Source organism: Lepidochelys olivacea (genome assembly GCF_965140295.1).
Source record: "Lepidochelys olivacea isolate rLepOli2 genome assembly, chromosome: 12".
NCBI lineage: Eukaryota > Metazoa > Chordata > Testudines > Cheloniidae > Lepidochelys > Lepidochelys olivacea.
Window position 1 is genome coordinate 6798832 of NC_140422.1, and position 17862 is coordinate 6816693.

Sequence of the window (17862 nt, forward strand, 5' to 3'; positions counted from 1 at the left end):
GGTCAAGACAATTAAGACTCAGAGTCACCTCTTCATGTGGTGTAAACTGGTATAAGATTGGATTCAGCAGAGCTACGTTGAGGATCTGGCTCAAGGCTTTGTCTGGAATCTTTGCAAAGGCTTCGGGGGACCCCGGTGCGCCTTGGAGCTGTGGTTCTCTGTGTGGCGGATCCATTCATTTGTGAATCGGGATTTGAGCAAAGGCATCGAGAGTTTAAATTGCAAATGCGCCCCCTCTGCACACAGACCCAGTAGGGTGGATGGGACACACCCAAAAGAGACCCATGGAGCCCAGAAGCAACAGCGGCTGGAACACAAAGTGGGGTTGGAGTTGAGTGGAGCATGCGGGAGAAACGCAGCACCCTGAACTCTGCCGAGGGCAGGGTCAAAACTCTGGAGTCTCTTGCAGTTCTTTAACCCCTAGTTGGGTGATTTTTTGCTTATGCCACTACTGTCTAGGGGCTCCAACAGTTCAAGTTCATTATTTCCCGCGATGGAATCTGGCCAGCAGGAAGCAGCATTGGAAGAAGCAGAATAATCCAGGAGGGGCCATCAGAGGTAACCATGGCAACCCTGGGCTGGCTCTGTGGGGATGGTCAGGGTTCGAGGACGGGGTCTGGAATGGGGAAGCTGGGAGCTGCTGGAGCTTCAGTTGGTATCTGGGGCAGCTGGGCTTTGCGTCCCGCTCAGTGAAGCGGGAAATGGGGCATCAACCAACAAGGCTGGAGCTGGGCTCCATCTCAGGGCTCACGCTGGAGGCGCCTTCCCTTCAGGGATGCTGGAGCAGGTGCTCGAGTGCAGGAGCGATGCCGGCTGGCGAATGGCCAGAAGCTGTTGAAGGACCTGGTGTCGTGTCACGTACCAGACGTGCCACCTGAGGGGCGTCTCTCCCTCTCTCTTTAGTGGGGCCAAGAATGACAATTTGGTATTGTACAGAGCAGGGTTGATACTTGGGGTGAGCAGAGCGGGGCTTGGGTCACTACATGAAGCAGTGGGAGCCTGTTCCTCTCCTTCTCCTGATCCTTCCAGCAGGCCGGGTTACGTATCCTAGAAAGCTGGGAAACGTGCAATGATATGAAACCCTTACTGGACCTAGTGAAGCGCACCCACCATCCATGATTGCTGTCTGCTCTGCACCTCCTCTCATCATGGTAAGGCGATCGCTCAGCCACTAATCCTGGCAGAGCTGCTGGCAGCAGGCAGAAATCAGGCTGGCCTCAGAAGGAGGAGAGTAAACTCCGAAAAGGGGGTGGGGGTTTTGGTGCATGACGGAGAAGTGCGTGAAAGCTGGGACCGTGGAGGCAGGTGAGTAACCCAGCAGGGCTAGGGAGGAGCCCAAGCACGGAGCAGTGAGAACATGACAGAGCTTGGAAAGGAAGGTACTGAATCAGGGAGAGGTTGGGCCCAGGTTGGCCTGTCTCTTGTGGAATAACTTGAACTTCAGATTGCTGGCGGGGGGGAGACTAATTCCTCTGAGAAAGGCAGAGTCTGCTTAACTTATAGGGTTTGGGTCTAAAAGTAAAATGGGTGTAAAAACACTAGTAAAATAAATCTAATGTATCTTTGTTTTAAGTACAAAGTAAAACTTTGTTTTAAGTTATATATATGATCTTTCTTCATATTCAGTTCAGTCAAAATATTGTTAACAAGGTGAATGAAGCTGCTGCAAAAATTTCCAGCCTGCTATACCCACGCAGAGCACAAGGATATAGAATAGGCCCCTGAACACAGACCCAGCTGGCCGTGGGGTAACCAGGGCCCTAATTAGGTTGAAAGGCCTTATCCATAATGGTTAGCTTTGTTTCAAAGTCATCAGGTCTTCCAGTTACCAAAATCCTTCACACTGAAAAACTAGTAACGCTATAAATATGCCCCATGCATCAACCTCATAGTGTCCAATATTTCCATAAATCGGTCATAAGGAACACTGGGGCACATCCTGAACTGGTAGAATCATAGAATCATAGAACATCAGGGTTGGAAGGGACCTCAGGAGGTCATCTAGTCCAACCCCCTGCTCAAAGCAGGACCGATCCCCAATTAAATCATCCCAGCCAGGGCTTTGTCAAGCCTGACCTTAAAAACCTCTAAGGAAGGAGATTCTACCACCTCCCTAGGTAACGCATTCCAGTGTTGCACCATCCTCTTAGTGAAAAAGTTTTTCCTAATATCCAACCTAAACCAAGTAAGCAAAATGCCACTTCTGTCTTCTTTCCTGCTTGTGTTTTATGGAGTTATGTTTCTGAGTGAGACAATTAGAGGCCATTGAGAAATCTGTCTTTCCCACTCCCTCCCCTTCAGTTCTAGCTCTCATTCACCTTCCCTATACAATACACCTGAACAACTCTGTTTCATCTCCACTTCCTGTTGACAGATCTCTAGTTCTCACAAACATTGTCCTTAGATCATCAGACTGAACCCAAACCACACAGTGAAGTACAAATGGTTGTGGTGGAATTCACTTCCAGAGCTGACTCTTTGCTCACTCGCAAACTCTATAAGCCCAAACTTCTGAAAGCTTCAGACCAGCAATGCTGGGGCTTGATGCTGACTGGAGGGTAAGAGTATCTCCAAGTGGAAATCAATGGGAGTTGCTCCTGCCCTGGGGGGTCAAGGTGTCAAGATCTGGGAGTTCCAGGCAACCGAAGTTACAGGGTGGTTCACTCACAAACGAGGCTGGAGAGGCCCTAACACTAAAGAACAAAGGGAGAGATTGTTTGGGTCTTGGGTTTTGCAAACTCATCTGCTGGGATAAACAAAGCCAAACCTGGGATGGTTTAGATATGGGTGTTGTAGCAGAAAGAGCCTGAAACACAGGGCCTGGTACAAGATGAGGCCTGAACCAAAAATCAGCCAGTTAGACTATGAGCAAGAGTCAGGCCCTGCTACAAAGCACATGCCTGCTTACACCTTCACTGTCCAGTACATGAACTTGGTAAGGATGTGGCTGGTGTTGCTAAAACAGAGACACGCCGAATAAATACTATGCACTAGTTATTAACGAAAAACATTCCAGAAGGGTAGAACAAGAATACCCCACTACAGAGTTATAGAATAAATACACTCCCCAAAAATGTTCAGGGACACACTGACCCCTCCTAGGGTTCAAACTCACAGCTACAGGATGGTAACTAACCACATCAGAGGGATAATACACAACTTGTCTGTATCAGTGTATAAAAGAGGGGTCACGGAAGGCACATCTGGCCAAGGGGGCAGTGAAAAGTCCCACTGCTGACTGAGCTGGTCCATTCTCATGGGCGTCCGTGTCCCAGTGTCCACACAGAGTCTATGGGGTGCGAGTACAAGTGCTTTGTTGACAAAGCTGGACAAGCGCCTTTGCCACCAAACGAGTCTGTGGTCTTTCGGGCAGTTTGACTGAGGTCTGCTGGGCCAGCTACCTGGACAGAGCCAGGACAAGGTATGGGCCCACACAGCCAATAACAGGTGTCCTTTTATCAGAGCCCCCAGCGACCATGGAAGGGTGGAGTGATGGGTCTGGTATCTGCCCATCTCCAGCTAACACTGAAACCCCTGCCTGGATTCCCCGGTACAGGAGGCGCTGGCTGTCAGTCCCCTGGTGGGTCTGCAGCGATCGGCCTAGACCACAAGATGGAGGGCACAACACAGTGCCATGAAATGCAGCCAACAGGGTTAGTCCTGAGAGGGGCTGGGCACCTGCAGCTCCCACTGGTTCCCGAGAGAGATGCAGGAACTCAGCCCTGCTCAGCATTGGCCCATTCTGATGGAAGTGGAACATTTCACCGGAGGGGTGGTGACCGAGACAAACCCAGAGGTGGAGACAGGCAGGGGAAGGGAACTATGATGTAAGCTTTCATAGGTGAGGGCTGCGTAAACCCCACTCCATCCAAGTCACAGGGAAAGGAGCCGTTTGTGACCCTGGAACTCACTGTCACAGACAGAGCCCCAGCTGGTGATTCTAGATCTGAAGTGTAAATTGACTCAGAGTTCAGAGCCAGCCAGAGCCTTCCCCCTACAGATCCCCTGGGAGGACATGGGACGGGTCACTTTGCCTAGATGAGGAGGTGGTGACAATGACCTGCTACTCAGGTGTGATGCAGTGATTGTTGGGTTGGCCACCAGGGGCTGCAGCATTTCACACCAGGATATCGCCCAGAGCACATGGCTGCTGCCTGTGGGTCTGAGTACAGGGATCAGGGTGATGGAGTAGAGCCTTCTGCGACCAACCTGCTTCCATTGCTAAAGGGAACATGAGACACAGAAGGATGAAGGAAAGAATTATTGTAAGGAGGAAGGTAACAAGGCAGGCAGGGGGAAATGAGGTATTGATAAGGAAGGAGAGGGGGGAAATGAAGAAGTAAGTGAGAAAAACATCAGGGAACTGAGGAAGGGACAGAGAAGAAAGAGGGAAGGGGACTGGGAGAGGAGAGAGATGAAAAAGGAGTGGGCAAAGGCTAAAAGAGAAGAGAAAGGAGAAGCACAGAAGTGGATGGGGGTAAGAACCTGGACTGATTTCTTTAGCTTCAGGTAGAATCCTGTTTGCTTACATCTTGACAAAGGCAAAGCAGCCAGGTGTAATGACTAAGGGTAATAATGGAGGCATTTGTGCAATTCAGAAAGGAAAGGGTACAAGTGGCCATAGCTCAGAGGTGTCATCAGCTTGGTTCTCACCTTTCAAGAGACGACATTGCACTTGGTCCCGCTTCAGTTGATTGGATCATTGCAGCTTGTCTGTCACAAGTTCTTGTGTGTACCACTTTAGTAATCAGAGAAACTGTTCCTATCAAGAGGTAAGGGATGCACCTTCTCCTAGCAATGGAGTGGAAACTAACCAATCTGAACGTACTTTCAGGTGAAGGAAGTGAATCTATCCTTTGCTGTCAAAGGCTACCAGCAGTTTCGTCAGAATAAAGCAATATACAGAACCAAAGCTTCTGAGAGGTTACAGAAATATATACTTCTTCTAGTAAAAAATAAGGAAACCACTTATACCTACTAGATTTGTAACAAAACAGCTGATTGTATGGAGAGAAACAAGATAAACCAATACAGCCATTCATCCCACAGAAGGTGTGCATTTATACTCACCGTTACAAAACGAATCCAGTGAGAAATCATTGACATTTGTTGCCTGACAAAAATACTCTGTCAAACATTGATCTTTGCAGCAGGTCATATTTTGAGATGCAAGGATGACAGATGGCTGTAGGATACAGGAAGGAATTAGCAGATCCAGCCTTTTAAGGAGGTAAGAAATACAATACGCCATTGCCATAACAGTCAATGGTTCTGGTCATACTTTCAGGTGGAAGAAATGTAATGGATGAAATCGTCACCTCTCGAAAGGGCACAAGAAGTTGCTGTACTGAATAAAGCAATAAAAAAGAGGGAGTTACCTGTTCAGAGGTAAGGAAAGTCGGTAATTCTAACCGATGATCATGACATCTGCTCCTTTCCCCTTCCCGGCTAATGGTTGGTTGTTCCGACAAGGATGTATCCCAGAAAAATTGCAACTAACCAGAGTGTGAAAATGAGCATTTAAGCTGCTCTTACATTTGCAGAGATGAGTTGTCCAGCTGATTCTCTTTGGGCAGAATGGATCATTGTTGCTTATTTATCAAATGTCAAGAAGAAATCAGTGGAATTGATCATTTCTATCAAGAGGTAAGGAATACAGCTCCTCTCAGCACAGGGGCAGGAATAACTGGCTCTATTTCTATTTTCAGGTGAAATGAAGGTTTGACCATTAAGGGGGCGGGGGAAGATAAGAGGCTGCTGAATTTAATAATAGTCAGACAGGTAACGATATCTGGCCGGGGGAAGAAAAGCATCTTTTCTTCTAGTTGAGAAAGAGGAAAGCAGCCAATTATATGCTTCAAGTTGTAACCAGTGTAGCTGGCTGTACCTCAAAGAATCAAAGCTTTGTGGTGAAACATCATTGACAAGTAGGTGAGCACGGAAAAGTCTGTAGAAGCCTAATGATCTGGATGGTAAGGAACCGTTTCTATTGATGACTCTTCATAACTAGTAATGAGTAATAATAATAAATAATTGTCAGGTTTTGCTAATTGGAGATGGGAACAGACCAGGTGGCCATTCCTACCAGGGAGAAGTGAGGGTAAGTGGCTGTCCCGGGCAAGGAGGTAAGCAATACCAGTCTCCAAACATCCATGTGTATATCAAGTGGTGTGGAGTTTACTTTCAGGGAGAAGAAATGTGGTGGACCTTACTTGTCACGGGGAGAGTGTGAAAAGCAGAGTCAAGACAAAGCAACATGGACTTGCCAGATGCTCAATCCATGGAGGACTCCAATGAGAAGACGCTGTTATTTCAAGGAACAACAAACAGAAAACAAATAGTCACTTCAAATAGTTCAGCTAGTTGCAAATCTGAACATGAAGGAAGTCAGCAGAACACAGACATGGAGGTAAGCATTGAAGTTTCCCTGGTTGTCAAATGAATCTCATGCTAAAGCAACACTTACAGACCAAATAAATAGGTTACACATCGCACATCTCCAGATGGAAGAAGACCAGAGTGCTGTTGTTCTCTTGTAGGGATTAATGCAAATGCAACTTGCTGAACCAGGCATGTGAGTTGAGAAGGAAAAAAGCAGATTTCTTTCACATTCAGGTGGAAATGAATAGATCCTGTTATACTTTCAGATGAAAGAAATACAGCTGATTTGAACTTTGAGGGTGTGAAAACTTCAGGAAGTTGCGAGAAGATCTGAGATATCTGCAGGAAGGAAACCAGTGAAACTCATCACTGCTGCCAAGAGGTAAGGAACTCACCTCATAATGGAGAAATTAATGGATCTGGTTTCCCTTCCGGTGAAAGAAATGCAGCTGATCTAATCTCCGAGGGGTTGAGGACTATAAGCAGTCATGTTACTGAAGAATACAGGAACACATGTTCCCAGACCTGCAGAGAGGGAAAAAAGTTGCCTTCCTTGACTAGAATGGGAAGACAATCCCTTAACACCGTCAAGTTACAAACCCACAATGCAGGAGACCGTCCCTGACAGAGGTGAGAACTTAGGATTTTCTTATTGCTAAATGGAGGAGATCATGATGCATCGTGTACATTTATGGGCCTGTAAAACTGATAATAAGCAAACAAGTTACTGTCAAATGCTGATCTCTACAGCCACAGCTGTGCTTTGCAGGAACTAGTTTGTGAAGCTGATTTGTCTTTTCAGGAGAAGAGTAACAGACACTCAGGATTTGAGCACAAAGGAATAGGAATGGAGCTGAACAGATCCAACACCTGAAAGGACAATTGGATCTCATAAGATATGAGACCATGAAAAAGACCCTTGATTCAATAAAGCAACAGAATTGGCTCTGAGGAGAGGTAAGAAGCATTTGGTAAGTCTACCAAATGAGTATATAATCAATTCTACAAAATTGTTAACTTCTGTTGCGTCAAAGCTTTTGTAACAGCTGATCACAAATCTCAGGATCTAAGAGGAGCTCAGGGGCATGGCAGACCTCAGGGGATTCATCTTTATCAGGAGATGATGAACCTGCTTGTCAGTGGCTTTGGTTAGACTTTCAGATGAGGGAAACACAGCCAGTGTGGTCAGTATTCAAGAAATAATGTTCAAAAAGTGCCTGGGGTCACCTCTTGGGCTAAGGGGAGCGACTGGTCCCATCTGCTGGGATGGAAGCAAAGAAGAAAGCACTAGCCACTGGTTAGTACTGGGACACAGACAATCCCCTGGAGGGGCTTGGGACAGGGTGTGTAACCTTAGTGCCCAGTGGGTCCTTTCCCCACTGTGGTCCTGGCTCGCATGCACGGGGTGAAACTGATCGCCCTGTTTGGGGTCAGAAAGGAATTTTCCTCCAGGGCAGATTGGCCAGAGCTGGTGACTCTAGATCTGAAGTGTAATTTGACTCATTTGAGAGTTCAGAGCCAGCCAGAGCCTTCCCCCTACAGCTCCCCTAGCGGGACGTGGGGTAGGTCTCTTTGCCCAGATGAGGAGGTGGTGACGATGACCCGTGACTCTCTTGTGATGCAGTGATTGTTGGGTCGGCCACCAGGGGCTGCAGCATTTCACACCAGGATGTCGCCCAGATCACATGGCTTGTGCCTCTGTGTCTGAGTACAGGGACCAGGGTGTTGGAGCAGAGCCTTGTGGGACCAACCTGCTTCCATTGCTAAAGAAGGGAATGTGACACACAGAAGGATGAAGGAAAGAATTCTTGTAAGGAGGAAGGAAACAAGGCAGGGAAAAGACTCGGGGGAAAGGGAAATGAGGCATCAGATAGCGGAGAGGGCGCGGGGGAATGAAGATGTTAGTGAGAAAAACACCAGGGAACTGAGGAAGGGACAGAGAAGAAAGAGGGAAGGGGACTGGGAGAGGAGAGAGAGACACACATGGAAAAGGAATGGGCAAAGAGGCTGCAGGACAAGAGAAAGGAGAAGGACAGAGGAAGTGGATGGGAGTAAGAACCTAGACGGATTTTTTTATCTTGAGGTAGAATCCTGATTGCCTTTGTCAAGACGTAGGCAAAGTAGCCAGGTGTAATGACTAGGGGTAATAATGGAGGCATTTGTACAATTCAGAAAGGAAAGGGTACAAGTGGCCAGAGCTGAGAGGTGGCATCAGCTTGGTTCTCACCTTTCAAGAGACGACACTGCACTTGGTCCGGCTTCCGTTGATTGAATCATTGCAGCTTGTCTGTCAGAAGTTCTTATTGTACCACTTTAGTAATCAGAGTAACTGTTCTTATCAAGAGGTAAGGGATGCACCTTCTCCTAGCAATGGAGTGGAAACTAACCAATCTGAACGTACTTTCAGGTGAAGGAAGTGAATCTATCCTTTGCTGTCAAAGGCTACCAGCAGTTTCGTCAGAATAAAGCAATATACAGAACCAAAGCTTCTGAGAGGTTACAGAAATATCTACTTCTTCTAGTCAGAAATAAGGAAACCACTTATACCTACTAGATTTGTAACAAAACAGCTGATTGTATGGAGAGAAACAAGATAAACCAATACAGCCATTCATCCCACAGAGGGTGTGCATTTATACTCACCGTTACAAAATGAATCCAGTGAGAAATCATTGACATTTGTTGCCTGACAAAAATACTCTGTCAAACATTGATCTTTGCAGCAGGTCATATTTTGAGATGCAAGGATGACAAATGGCTGTAGGATACAGGAAGGAATTAGCGGATCCAGCCTTTTAAGGAGGTAAGAAATAAAACACGCCATTGCCATAACAGTCAATGGTTCTGGTCATACTTTCAGGTGGAAGAAATGTAATGGATGAAATCGTCACCTCTCGAAAGGGCACAAGAAGTTGCTGTACTGAATAAATCAATAAAAAAGAGGGAGTTACCTGTTCAAAGGTAAGGAAAGTCGGTAATTCTAACCGATGATCATGACATCTGCTCCTTTCCCCTTCCCGGCTAATGGTTGGTTGTTCCGACAAGGATGTATCCCAGAAAAATTGCAACTAACCAGAGTGTGAAAATGAGCATTTAAGCTGCTCTTACATTTGCAGAGATGAGTTGTCCAGCTGATTCTCTTTGGGCAGAATGGATCATTGTTGCTTATTTATCAAATGTCAAGAAGAAATCAGTGGAATTGATCATTTCTATCAAGAGGTAAGGAATACAGCTCCTCTCAGCACAGGGGCAGGAATAACTGGCTCTATTTCTATTTTCAGGTGAAATGAAGGTTTGACCATTAAGGGGGCGGGGGAAGATAAGAGGCTGCTGAATTTAATAATAGTCAGACAGGTAACGATATCTGGCCAGGGGGAAGAAAAGCATCTTTTCTTCTAGTTGAGAAAGAGGAAAGCAGCCAATTATATGCTTCAAGTTGTAACCAGTGTAGCTGGCTGTACCTCAAAGAATCAAAGCTTTGTGGTGAAACACCATTGACAAGTAGGTGAGCACGGAAAAGTCTGTAGAAGCCTAATGATCTGGATGGTAAGGAACCGTTTCTATTGATGACTCTTCATAACTAGTAATGAGTAATAATAATAAATAATTGTCAGGTTTTGCTAATTGGAGATGGGAACAGACTAGATGGCCATTCCTACTAGGGAGAAGTGAGGGTAAGTGGCTGTCCCGGGCAAGGAGGTAAGCAATACCCGTCTCCAAACATCCATGTGTATATCAAGTGGTGTGGAGTTTTTTTTCAGGGAGAAGAACTGTGGTGGACCTTACTTGTCATGAGGAGAGTGTGAAAAACAGAGTCAAGACAAAGCAACATGGACTTGCCAGCTGCTCAATCCGTGTAGGACTCCAATGAGAAGACGCTGTTATTTCAAGGAACAACAAACAGAAAACAAACAGTCACTTCAAATAGTTCAGCTAGTTGCAAATCTGAACATGAAGGAAGTCAGCAGAACACAGACATGGAGGTAAGCATTGAAGTTTCCCTGGTTGTCAAATGAATCTCATGCTAAAGCAACACTTACAGACCAAATAAATAGATCACACATCGCACATCTCCAGATGGAAGAAGACCAGAGTGCTGTTGTGCTCTTGTAGGGATTAATGCAAATGCAACTTGCTGAACCAGGCATGTGAGTTGAGAAGGAAAAAAGCAGATTTCTTTCACATTCAGGTGGAAATGAATAGATCCTGTTATACTTTCAGATGAGAGAAATGCAGCTGATTTGAACTTTGAGGGTGTGAAAACTTCAGGAAGTTGCGAGAAGATCTGAGATATCTGCAGGAAGGAAACCAGTGAAACTCATCACTGCTGCCAAGAGGTAAGGAACTCACCTCATAATGGAGAAATTAATGGATCTGGTTTCCCTTCCGGTGAAAGAAATGCAGCTGATCTGATCTCCGAGGGGTTGAGGACTATAAGCAATCATATTACATAAGAATACAGGAACACATGGTCCCAGACCGGCAGAGAGGGAAAAAAGTTGCCTTCCTTGACTAGAATGGGAAGACAATCCCTTATCACCGTCAAGTTACAAACCCACAATGCAGGAGACCATCACTGACACAGGTGAGCGCTTAGGATTCTCTTATTGCCAAATGGAGCAGATCATGACGCATTGTGTACATTTATGGGCCTGTAAAACTGATAATAAGCAAACAAGTTACTGTCAAATGCTGATCTCTACAGCCACAGCTGTGCTTTGCAGGAACTAGTTTGTGAAGCTGATTTGTCTTTTCAGGAGAAGAGTTACAGACACTCAGGATTTGAGCACAAAGGAATAGGAATGGAGCTGAACAGATCCAACACCTGAAAGGACAGTGGATCTCATAAGATATGAAACCATGAAAAAGACCCTTCATTCAATAAAGCAACAGAATTGGCTCTGAAGAGAGGTAAGAAGCATTTGGTAAGTCTACCAAATGGGCATACAATCAACTCTTCAAAATTACTAACTTATGTTGTGTCAAAGAGTTTGTTACAGCTGATCACACATCTCAGGATCTAAGAAGAGCTGAGGGGCATGGCAGACCTCAGGGGATTCATCTTTATCAGGAGGTGATGCACCTGCTTGTCAGTGGCTTTGGTTAGATTTTCAGATGAGGGAAACACAGCCAGTGTGGTCAGTATTCAAGAAATAATGTTCAAGAGGTGCCTGGGGTCACCTCTTGGGCTAAGGGGAGCAGCTGGTCCCATCTACCGTGATGAAAGCAAAGAAGAAAGAACTGGCCATTGGTTAGGACTGGGACACAGAGAATCCCCTGGAGGGGCTTGGGACAGGGTGTGTAACCATAGTGCCCAGTGGGTCCTTTCCCCACTGTGGTCCTGGCTCACATGCACAGGGTGTAACTGATCGCCATGTTTGGGGTCAGGAAGGAATTTTCCTCCAGGGCAGATTGGCCAGAGACCCTGGAGGTTTTTCGCCTTCCTCTGGGGGCATTGAGCAGGGACCAGCCCTTTAGGCCATTTAGAAACTGACAATAAAATCTATTAGAGAGATCTTGCCTCCCTTCGTTTTTTGCATTTTCTATAAACCCGTCGTGTGCCCCTGCTCCCATCCACACAGCAGAGCAGAGCCCCTCCCTGGTGCACTGCTCCTCCCCCTCAGAGCCAGCCTGGCCCAGTCCCATGTCGCTCTTCCACCCGAGCAAGGCCCCAGCACAGGGGAGACCAGCCTGCCATCCCAGAGAGGGAACAGCCGTGTGCATGGCCCCCGCGGGATGAGGAGGGGAAATGGCCGGGTGCACCGGTGGAGGGGAAAGCAGGAAGCACAGCGGTACTGTTACCACGTTCCTCTCCCAGGATGCCCCGAGGGGCCAGGGCAAGGCCTTTGGTCGGCCACATCCAAGCACTCTGCCCCTCTGCTGTTGGTGTAAGTGCCCCTTTGGCCAAGCCACGGATGAGTGGCTCTGAAAGGGGTGGTCAACGACCCCAAAGCAGCTCTTCCATTGGCAAGGGGGAGCCACCGCTTCCCGAGCTTCCGAACGGGGCTCACAGGCTAGCAGCGAATAATAGTCCCCCAGGGCTTGTTCAGCTCAGGGAGCCATCGGGCATCCACGAAGCTCTTGGCTTCAGCCAGCCCTTTCCCAGGAGCTGGGGGCTGGAAGCCTCTGTCCTCTGCAGTCTTCTCCAGCTGTGATGTCTTCTCCTTTAACCCCCCCCTCCAAGTCAGGGCAGTGCTGGGTTGGCCCACACGAGCTCATTCCCCCTGTCTTGCCCAGCGTGGGGTGTGTAGATCTCCTTGCAGGCATTCTGGGAAATCAGAACTCCATCACCTGCCCCAGGGGGACTGGGAGCACGACCCGGGGACACGGGACAGGGTCTGTTAGTATCAGTAGCACACGGCTGGAGGGGATGGAAAAGGGAGAGGGGCCAGCAACACATTACTACAGTTGTGCACTTCTGTTTAACCTCCAGTTCCTGCTGCCTGCCTATCACCCCCCCCCCCGCGTCCACTTCCTGCCCCCCAGCAATCAGCTTTGCAGCCGCACGCTGAACCCAAACCACAGGGCAATGCTCAAAACGTTGTTGTGGGGCCTGAATCCTCTATAAACCCGTCTCCTGGAATCCATTGGAGTCCGATTCTCCATGCAGGGAGACAGCGTCCCAAGGTGAAGTGAATAGGAGTGACTCGTACCTTGGGAAGGCGGTTGTGGGGAGAATGCGACATCCTGGGCTAAGATACCATGGGAATTGTAGGCATGGCTCACAAACTGCAGTGCAGGAGGGAACCCAACACTAGAGAAGACCAAAATGGCCTTCCGTGGCAGGCCGTGGTCTTGGTTTTCAGCTTTTATTTGGCAAAATGAACCCAAACCTAGGGTGGAGGGAGGAAGCTCAGATCTGGGTTTTATTTTATTATAACCCCCCAGAGATCATGGAGTGGTGGAGTGATGGTTCCGGCCCGTCTCAGCCTGGCCTTAACACGGCACCATGGTCTGTACACGCCCTGCCGAGGAGGAGCTGGCTGCAGGGCTATAAAACCACCAGTTAAAACCTCCAGTGTCCTCTGGAGACAGGACAGAGCTGGTTTTTCAGAGACATGATTTTGGGAAATTCAGCGAAGAGCCCTTTTTACTGGGCACTCACTGCTCCTTCCTGAATTAGCACAGAGAAAGCCCATCACTTCTCTGCCTCTCCCCCTACAAGAAGCACCACCAGCCGTGGCTACAAATGCCATTTGTGCTGCCGAGTCCTCCAGGGTCTCCCCTCCACAGCCTGCTTGTGGCTACAGCTCCCCTGCTGCATGGGCTGTGTCAGCACTCCCTTCCCCCGCTTCAGGAGAGTCACTCCCCAAAGATCTTACAGGGACACACTGACCCCTCCTAGGGTTCAAACCCACAGCTACAGGATGGTACCTAACCACGTGAGAGGGGTGGAAAGTCCCACTGCTGACTGAGCTGGTCCATTCTCATGGGCGTCCGTGTCCCAGTGTCCACGCAGAGTCTATGGGGTGCGAGTACAAGTGCTTTGTTGACAACAAAGCTGGCCAAGTGCCCTTGCCACCAAACGAGTCTGTGGTCTTTTGGCCAGTTTGACTGAGGTCTGCTGGGCCAGTTACATGGCCAGAGCCAGGACAACATATGGGCCCACACAGCCAATAACAGGTGTCCTTTTATCAGAGCCCCCAGCGATCATGGAAGGGTGGAGTGATGGGTCTGGTATCTGCCCATCTCCAGCTAACACTGAAACCCCTGCCTGGATTCCCCGGTACAGGAGGCGCTGGCTGTCAGTCCCCTTGTTGGGGACACTGGGGCATGGCCACTAGGTAACTCGAGGAGGTGGAAGACCACGAGTGTCGATGAAGTCCCCTCGCACTAGGCCCAAGTGTCCTTGATCCTCCCTCGCGCCTGGAGGCACTCGCAGCAGTTCTGCTGAGGATCTGCAACAATATGTTGCAGAGTCAGACTGCCTGAAACTAAACAAGGCCAAACAGGGCAGATATGGAAGAACAATGCTGAATAAAGCAGCTTTATGTATGGTTTAACAGATGGTACAGAGAACAAGGTAACTAGCTGGGAACTGGATTGGCTGGCTATATGGCTACTTAGGGCAGCTTGCTATTGGATAAGTATGCTGAAGAAAGGATGTATAAAAGCCTGTGTAACTTCCTGCTCTGTGTGCAGGATTTGAGATTCTAATCTCCCTGTACCTTGTTTGCAGCTGCAAATAAACTTTTCTGCTTCTCCGCCCCGTTGTGATTATTGGGAGACGCACACCGGGCAACGAACCCCTGCTGTTGTTCACCTCTGGCACTGGGTGCCGGCAACAGCTTTTGGCATCCCTAGGTGGGCGACAAGGCTGCTATTTAGCCTTGCCCGGACCCCTCCTGGAGGTCGAGGATGGCGACGAGAACCGACGCCCTGCGCACACCGGTGAGTTCATCGGGGGCCTCGGAGGAGACGTGATTTGATCGACCCCGGAGTGCACAATGGTGCAACGCACTCATATAGTGGAGAAGCAGCTGTGGGTGACGGTGAGGAACCGGTCCCTTGGATAAGGGGAGGAGCAGCTGTGGGCGACGGTGGGGAACCGGTCCCTTGGATAAGGTAGGAACCTTTTGAAATCCGGATTGTATGCTCTGTTGGAACCTGGGGACGCCCAGAGTTACCCTGTAGGTATGGGACAGGGACACAGCTCAGGAGGCAGGGCACAGTGTACACCCCTAGAATGCATTCTACCAAACTGGAAAGTGTTTGGATCAGATCCAATAACAAAAAGCAAATTTAAAAGGTTTTGTACAATAAACTCAATATCTGCTAGAGGACCAGGAACAGTGGCCACCGGGAGGGTCAATCAATTATAATACGATCCTCCAATTAGTTTTGTTTTGTCGGCGAATGGGTAAATGGAATGAACATTTGTATGCACAAGCGTTTATGGCTTTAAGAGATAGAACAGAGCTGTAATTCTGCAGAGCTGTAATTTGACTCCGACTGGTTCGATAGTAGCTAATGTTAGCCCCCAGAACCCCCCCAATGTTGTAATGGCAGATTCGGTGCCCCATTTGGCCCCCACACCCCCACCTTACAAGGGTACGATGCCTCGGGTTACAGAGATTGCCCCCTCGGTGGGACTCTCTCCTTTGATTACCAAGACTGTTGTGGCTTGCCCAGGGGCAGACAGACGTCAGGCTACCACTATGCAAGTTTACACCCATGTGCCATTCAATCCAATAGACTTAGCAGCTTTTAAAACACAGGCTGGGGAATTCTCCATGAACCCAAGCTGGTTTATTTCAGTCTTTGAGGGGTGCCTCAGTAGTCACAAGCCGGATTGGGACAATTGTAATATCCTCCTGAGAACTCTGTTGTCTGAGGTGGAGCGGAATCAGGTTACAGCTAAGGCAAGGGAGCGTCAGCTTTCAAGCGTAAGAAAGGAAGCTGTCTGTCAAGTCCCTACCCCAAGCATTCATAAATGGCTCAGAGCTTTTCTGGGTATGGCAGGCTTTTGCAGGATATGGATCCCAGAGTTTGGACTATGGGCTAAACCCCTGTACGACTGTGTAAAAGGAGCAGATCATGACCCCTTCTATTGGACCCCAGAGGCTGACAGGGCATTTAAAATCTTGAAAAGGAAGTTCATGGAAGCCCCGGCTCTGGGCCTGCCGGATCTCTCTAAGCCGTTTCAGTTGTATGTACATGAACAAAAGGGGGTGGCCCTAGCAGTGCTCACACAGCTGTTAGGAGCATGGAGATGTCCCATGACTTATTTTTCTAAGCAACTGGATCAGGTTGCAAAGGGTTGGCCGGCATGTTTATGGGCGGTCGCAGCTACTGCCCTAGTGCTTGAGGAAGCCGAGAAGCTAACATTGGGAGGGGATATGCAAATCTATACTCCCCATATGATCCGAGCCTTATTGGTTGCAAAGGGAGGGCTTTGGCTCACCCAGGCTCGGATTTCTCGGTACCAGGCTAAGCTTTAGAGAACTCTGAAGTCACCTTACAGCCTTGCCCCTCCCTTAACCCAACCACCCTCTTGCCAGAAACAGAGGAACAGGAACATGACTGTTTAGAGATCATAGATGCCCAGTACTGCAGCCATCTGGATTTAAAGGATGTACCCCTCCCAAATGCAGATTATGAGTGGTACACTGATGGTAGCAGTACTGTAATAGATGGGCAAAGGAGGGCGGGTTATGCTGTTGTGACCCTCCATGACACTGTGGAAGCTGAAGGTTTGCCTGCTGGGACCTCTGCCCAGCTTGCCGAACTGATAGCCCTGACCCGTGCACTTGAACTGTCAAAAGGAAAGCGGGTCAACATTTTTACTGATTCAAAGTATGCTTTTGGTGTGCTGCATGCTCATGCTGGCCTATGGAAGCAAAGGGGAATGCTGACAGCCCAAGGCTCCCCAGTCAAGTACGGGCCCCAAATCCTCCAGCTCCTAGAAGCCGTACACCTCCCCTTGGAAGTGGCGGTGGTACCCTGTAAAGCCCATCAAAGGGAGGATCAAGATGTGGCCAGAGGTAACGCCCGGGCAGATAGAGAGGCTAAGCATGCTGCCACCCTGCCATCCCCTCAGGCTGAGAACGCCCATATGCATGCCCTTATCCCATCAGTAGGGGAGCTTCCAACCCCTCAGTACTCTGGGGAGGAGAGACAGCTAACTGAGAAACTCGGTCTCCGGGAAAAGGAGGGATGGCTCCATTCCCCAGAAGGGAAGGTCCTCCTACCAAAGGGCCTGATCCGGCCGGTGCTGCAGAAACTACATCAAACCACTCATGCTGGCAGGGAAGCACTTATCCAACTAATGGGAAAATACTTTATCACTTCCGGACTCCGACCCCTGGCTGCCCAGGTACAAGCGGACTGCTTAGTCTGCCAAAAGAATAACCCCCGACCGGGACATCCTGTGCCACCAGCTGCCCTAGAACCCACTCCAGGCCCCAGACGGGTGTGGCAAATAGACTTTACTGAGTTTCCCCGGACCCAAGCGTTCAAATATCTCCTTGTTATAGTGGATCGGTTCAGCGGATGGCCAGAAGCCTTCCCATGCCGTAACTGCACTGCCAGGACAGTGGCCCTCAAGTTTGTTAAGGAGATCGTTCCTCGCTTTGGACTCCCCCTGTGGATGGAATCTGACAACGGGACACATTTCAAGTCAAAAATCATTCAAAGCATCTCTCATGCCTTACAGATCCCCTGGAAACTCCATACGCCCTGGAGACCGCAAGCCAGTGGGGTAGTGGAGCGTACCAATCAGACCCTTAAACGGCATCTCTCAAAAGTGTGCCAAGAAGCCTCACTGCGATGGCCTGATGCTTTGCCCCTCATCCTATTCCACATCTGCGTTCTCCCATAGGGTAGATTAGGGCTTAGTCCCTTTGAAATTATGTTTGGAAGGGCATGGCCTATGAATGGCACTCTGGTTCTGTCAGGGGAATGGGAGTTGGGTAATGGCTTTTTGTCATAGTATATGTGTTCCCTGTCTGCTGTTCTCTTGTCTCTTCACAGGTATACCAA

General features: G+C 48.7%; 1 long non-coding RNA gene across 1 annotated transcript; it reads left to right on the forward strand.

The window, feature by feature from the left end:
* The first annotated feature begins 457 nt into the window (after nucleotides 1–457).
* Nucleotides 458–11882, forward strand: LOC311528848. The gene is made up of 7 exons (XR_014713716.1): nucleotides 458–558; nucleotides 5288–6409; nucleotides 6648–6763; nucleotides 7184–7338; nucleotides 9242–10364; nucleotides 10603–10718; nucleotides 11139–11882. It is a non-coding gene; the product is annotated as an uncharacterized lncRNA (long non-coding RNA).
* Nucleotides 11883–17862: the final 5980 nt, after the last annotated feature.